Source organism: Propithecus coquereli, unplaced genomic scaffold (genome assembly GCF_000956105.1).
Source record: "Propithecus coquereli isolate 6110/MARCELLA unplaced genomic scaffold, Pcoq_1.0 Scaffold178, whole genome shotgun sequence".
NCBI classification, from domain to species: domain Eukaryota; kingdom Metazoa; phylum Chordata; class Mammalia; order Primates; family Indriidae; genus Propithecus; species Propithecus coquereli.
The window spans coordinates 621,982-628,397 of record NW_012142523.1 but is presented as its reverse complement, the minus strand read 5'-3'; the positions used below and the strand labels follow the sequence as shown (position 1 = coordinate 628,397).

The 6,416-nt window shown below is 41.8% G+C and overlaps 1 protein-coding gene across 1 annotated transcript in view; it reads right to left on the bottom strand.

Annotated features, from left to right (window-relative positions):
• The window catches only part of ZCCHC17 (zinc finger, CCHC domain containing 17), a 58,522-nt gene that overhangs the window by 48,120 nt on the left and 3,986 nt on the right, over window positions 1-6,416 (bottom strand). The window lies entirely within an intron of this gene.

Here is a 6,416-nt window from a genome sequence, read left to right as displayed (position 1 = left end):
AAATTAAAACACACATTTTTAAAGTCCAGATAATACATTAATAATGAAGAAATTAAAATCATCCATAATTCAATTTGGTTTATATTCTTTCAGACTTTTTAATACATAGAAGTGGTTTTTTAATGGTCATCATTATTTTCTTACTTAATATATTATAGCCAAATCACATATACACACTTTTTTAATGCCTACATAATAATCCATTGTTGGATGTACAAAATTCATTTAACTATTTATGAATGTTAAAATGCAGATTGCAATTCAGTTATCTGAGATGGTACTCAAGATTGTGCATTTCCAACCAGCTCCCAGGTGATGCTGACACTGCCTAAGAAGCAAAACTCAGAGCTTTGAAGTCATAAGGGACCTGACAGATACCCTTGCTCAGCCTCCTGGTTTTAAACAGAGAGGAAGCTAGCAATCTAGTGGCTCTTAATCACATCCCTTTACTCTGCTGGTAAATCACTGCTAGATAAAGATAAACCTAATGGTACTATTCTCAGTTCTCTTTTTCCTCCCAATTACACTTGACACCAATAAGACCTGAAACTACTTTTCTTGGGTTTTCATAGGCGAATACTTTCTTCTCTCCTGAACCTCCACTGCTCCCTCGCACTTTCTGATGATGATTTCGTGTCCTACTGTTGGCAAGTCTTCCTGATTTACAATGACCATCCATTAAGTGGACAGCCTCGCTGGAAATAGAAATGAAAGAAAATCCTGTCAGACTTCCAAATCCTTGTTCTAGTATCATCCTATGACCCAGGAACATTTCTTTATTCAAGTTCCATAAGAAAATCTTGTATCCTTATGATAAACTTGCCCTTTTCTGCTTAGGTCAGCCAGAGGTGTCTTTTTATTACTTTACTGAAAGTACATAGAGAGAATAGAGGCAGATTTGTCAGTTCTTGAGAAATGGCTCATATACAGGTTAATTCCAAGTTTTACAGCCTGGCTGAATCCTGCTTCTGTCACTCCCCAGCTATGCAGTCTCATCTCTAGCCCTTCCCTTCCTCTGCCCAGCATCCCTCACCTCCCATGCTAGAACAGGAGTTATTAATCTGAGGTCAATACTTCTATCAAGAGACCTTTATTATTCCCCCAATACCTGGAACATTAGTGAGGTACAGAATCCACAGAGGCACCAGCAGCTAGGGCATATGAATTGGGCTCAAACATCTCAGTCTATCATCTGTTCCTCTACACGCTAAGGTCACAGAAAGAGCAATAAAAGCAGAAATGAACTTATGTTGTTCTTTACAGACTTCTGCTGTGAAAAGCATATAAAAAGCTATGTTTAAAGCTCCCCGGGCCGGGCGAGGTGGCTCACGCCTGTAATCCTAGCTCTCTGGGAGGCCGAGGCAGGCGGATTGTTTGAGCTCAGGAGTTCGAAACCAGCCTGAGCAAGAGCGAGACCCCATCTTTACTAAAATTAGAAAGAAATTAATTGGACAACTAAAAATACATAGAAAAAACTAGCCGGGCATGGTGGCACATGCCTGTAGTCCCAGCTACTTGGGAGGCTGAGGCAGTAGGATCGCTTGAGGCCAGGAGTTTGAGGTTGCTGTGAGCTAGGCTGATGCCACGGCACTCTAGCCTGGGCAACACAGTGAGACTCTGTCTCAAAAAAAAAAAAAAAAAAAGCTTCCCTGTTTACTCCTCCGGTATAACAGTAACCTGAGAAGCCCTATGCAATTATTTAAGAATGAAACTGGCATGCAGTTTTGAGGGAAAACCTTAAATATAACAGTATAGTAGTCCCAATTATCCACGGTTTCACTTTCCAGGGTTTCAGTTACCCATAGTCCACTGCGGTCTGAAAACATTAAATGCAAAATTCCAGGCCAAGCACAGTGGCTCATGTCTGAAATCCCAGCACTTCAGGAGGGTGAGGCGAAAGGATCACTTAAGGCCAGGAGTTTGAGATCAGCCTGAGCAACATAGTGAGACCCCATCTCTACCAAAACTTTAAAAATTAGCCAGGTATGGTGGTACACACCTGTAGTCCCAGCTACTCAAGAGGCTGAGGTGGAAGGACTGCATGAGCCCAGGAGCTGGAGGTTGCGGTGAGCCATGATTGTGCCACTGCACTCCAGCCTGGGCAACATAGCAAGACCCTGTCTCAAAAAAAAAAAAAAAAAAAAAAAAGAGGATGGGCACAGTGGCTCACACCTGTAATCCTAGCACTCTGGGAGGCCAAGGTGGAAGGATCACTTGAGCTCAGGAGTTTGAGAACAGCCTCAGCAAGAGTGAGACCCCGTCTCTACTAAAAATAGAAAGAAATTAGCCAGACAACTAAAAATAGAAAAAATTAGCCAGGCATGGTGGTGCAGGCCTGTAGTCCCAGCTACTCAGAAGGCTGAGGCAGGAGGATTGTTTGAGCCCAGGAGTTTGAGGTTGCTGTGAGCTAGGCTGACACCACAGCACTCTAGCCCGGGCAACAGAGCAAGACTCTGTCTCAAAAAAAAAAAAAAAAAAAAAAAAGAGGATGGGCACAGTGGCTCACACCTGTAATCCTAGCACTCTGGGAGGCCAAGGTGGAAGGATCACTTGAGCTCAGGAGTTTGAGAACAGCCTCAGCAAGAGTGAGACCCCGTCTCTACTAAAAATAGAAAGAAATTAGCCAGACAACTAAAAATAGAAAAAATTAGCCAGGCATGGTGGCACATGCCTGTAGTCCCAGCTACTCAGGAGGCTGAGGCAGGAGGATTGTTTGAGCCCAGGAGTTTGAGGTTGCTGTGAGCTAGGCTGACACCACAGCACTCTAGCCCGGGCAACAGAGCAAGACTCTCTGTCTCAAAAAAAAAAAAAAAAAAAATTCCACAAATAAATAATTCTTAAATTAAAAAATACACACTGTTCTGAGCAGCATAATGAAATCTTGCACCATTTCACCCTGTCCTACCTAGGGACATGAATCATTTCCTTATCAGTGTATCCATGCTATATATGCTACCCACCCATTAGTCACTTAGCCCTCTCAGTTATCAGATTGACTGTCATAGTATTGCAGTGCTTATTTTCAAGTAACCCTTACTTTACTTAGTAATAACCCCAAAACGCAATAGTCATGCTGGCCATTCAGATATGTCAAAGAAAAGCTGTAAAGTGCTTCCTTTAAGTGAAAAGGTAAAAGTTCTCATCTTGAGGAAAGAAAAAAAATTGTATGGGGTGGCTAAGATCTACTGTAAAAACAAATCTACTATGTGTGAAATTATGAAGGAAAAAGAAATTCATGCTAGTTTTACTTTTGCGCCTCAAACTGCAGAAGTTACAGCCTCACTGCATAAGTGTTTAGTTAAGATGGAAAAAGCATTAAATTTGTGGGTGGAAGATATGAACACAAACATGTTTCAACTGACAGCAATCGGGTTCAGTACCATCCACAGTTTCAGGGATCCACGGGGGACTTAGCTCCTCAGTTAATTCAAGTTTATTTTTTAAATGTCAACTCTGAAATATCTAGGTCACCCTAGGGTTCGAGAAAACCAAAGAGGCTGGCTCTAGGCCGGCTAACCAAACGAGAGCCTCCATACCCAAAGTGAAGGGAGCAGAACCCCGAAAGAAACTACAGTTGGGGGAAGTCCCACTCAGAGCAGCTGGGCAGGTAGGATCCTCTCCTCAGTAATTAGGCAGAGGTCAATTAGTCCTGATTCCCACTGACCCTCCCAGCCTTGGGGTAGGCCATGGTGGCAAGAGGACAGATGGGTGGGAATTACTGGACAGGTGCCCACTATAACGTGTATTATGCCTTGATCCAGTTTACATATTAAGCTTCTGTGTAAGATTTCATTTGGGGAAAAAAAGTAGTTCTGCTACTTTTAAAAAGTTGGTAAAACATTGAGATAGATATAGTCCAGTCAGATAGCACCACATTCATAGACTTAAAAGAACAAGTAAATTGACAAGGATTGAGGTATACCATTTGGAGTGCCTTGCAATCGTCCTGAAAGCATAACTCAAGGGCTTCATTTCGCTTGAATATTTTAAACAGTTGTTTTATGTAGGGAAGCAATAGGAGCCAATTACTAGCCACTCTCTTTGCAAAATGAGGGGCAGAGCAAGAAAAGTGGGGGTGGAAGTGGGAGGCACAGCAGGGGAAATGGTGGGCCAGAGTGAAGTCAGAGCCTATGCTGGGTAAGGAGGGAATCTGCAAAGAGTGTGGGGAAGAGTAGGGTGATAAAGGCATCCACACACTGGAGCAGCCCAAAATGGGGACTCAGAGCTCAAGAATGGAGAGATGGGACCTGAGGATTAGAAAAGTAATACAATATTAATTTTATGATTATTGTGGTTATGTATGAGAATGTCTTTGTTTGTAGAAAAACAAGGAGTATCAGGTCAGCAGTTTAACTCGAATAATTCAGAAAAAAAAGTTATTTGTACCTCCATAATTTTGTGATTGTTTCAAAGTTTTTAAAAAAGTGTGTATGTTGGCCAGGCACGGTGGCTCAAGCCTGTAATCCCAGCACTCTGGGAGGCCGAGGCTGGAGGACTATTTGAGCTCACAAGTGCAAGACCAGCCTAAGCAAGAGTGAGACCTTGTCTCTATAAAAAATAGAAAAATTAGCCAGGTGTGATGGTGTGCGCCTGTAGTCCCAGCTACTTGGGAGGCTGAGGCAGGAAGATCCCTTGAGCTCAGGAGTCTGAGGTTGCAGTGAGCTGCGATGATGCCACTGCACTCTAGCCAGGGAAACAAAGGAAGACTCTGTCTCAAAAAAAAAAAAAAAAGTGTGCATGCAATTGGGGGAAAAACCTCCACATGACCTGTCCTCCCATCCCCAAGCAATGAGAAGTTTAAAGAACAATATTAAATTGGCAAGATACTTTATAGCCTTTGGACCTCCATTCAATGTGTCACCTTACTGATCTGGTCAAGATTTTTATTGTTATTGTTTTTAAGTTTATTTGGATAATTGACTAAATCTCTAAGGGAGTTAAGGGAATTTTTATTTATCTTTCATCTGTGTTAGAACTGAAAGTAAGCTAATTAGAAATACTGGGATTATGAACAAAGACAGAATAATGACTCCAGAGTCTACATTCTTAACCACTATACTACACTACCTTAAAAAGAATTCAGTCCACATCTAACACTATGTCCCAGCATTAGAGGAATCAATGAGGATTGATTGGCAACTCCAAATGGTGCACCTCAATCCTTGTCAATTTACTTATTCTTTTAAGTCTATGAATATGGGCCTATCAGAAGGACATCATTCATGGAGGAGGCTAGGATGAGCGAGATCTGGATCCATTCATTCAAACATGAAACCAAGATCTTACCTGATTTTGTGTTTCCAGTGCCTGGTATGCTACAGTTACTCAGTTTTTTTGAGTGAGTAAATGGCGTCTTACCATGTGCTAAGCACAGGTAAAGAAAGAAGGAGGGGGCCAGGCACAGTGGCTCACACCTGTAATCCAGCATTTTGGGAGGTTAAGGTAGATCACTTAAGGCCAGGAGTTCAACACCAGCCTGGGCAACATAGCAAGACCCCCACCTCTATTAAAAAAAAAAAAATTGGCCTGGTACATGTCTGTAGTCCTAGCTACTCAGAAGGCTGTGGTGTGAGGATTGCTTTTGAGCCCAGAAGTCTGAGGTTCCAGCCTAGGCAACAAAGCAAGACCCTGTCTCTTTAAAAAAAAAAAAAAAAGGAATGCATTCTGTTTTACAGGGCATAGAAGAAGGAACTGGGTCCCATATAATATATTAAATAGGTCAACAGATGAGAGACTTTCAAATGCCAAACTGGTGGCCTTTCTCCATTGCACCAAATTTCTAGAGTGACCGTGTTAGATAGATTCTTCTTCCTTCTGAACTCTAGTCATGGACCTATTGAGAAAATGGCCAGAAGCAGGAAAGAGAAAGAATAATAAAAAGCCGGAGAAAACACAAAAGATGGACTCATTAAATGTAAAAGCTGAAAGGAATTATGAAAATCATTAAACCTAGTACTCTTAATTAACTGAAACTGAGGTTAAGAGAAGCCAAGTGGTTTGACAAAGGCTGCTCACAGTTAGCAACAATGGTACTAGACCCCAGGGCCAGTACTTACTCTACTACTCCACACTATTCTTTCAGTCAATTATCCCTAAGGTCCCTTTCAAAGTCCCATAATACTAATTGCTAATATTTGAGTGCTTCATATTTGCCATGTATTAATCTAAGAGCTTTACTTGTCTTAACTAATTTGTCTTCTTGATCACCCCATAAGATGGGGAATTATCACTGCCATTTTAAAAATGAAGACACTACTCTGACAGTGGATTAAAAAAAAAAAGAAAAAAAGAAAGAAAAATAAAAATGAAGGCAGGCGCAGTAGCTCACGCCTGTAATCCCAGCACTCTGGGAGGCCGAGGCAGGAGGATCGCTTGAGGTCAGGAGTTCGAGACCAGTCTAAGCAAGAGTGAGACCC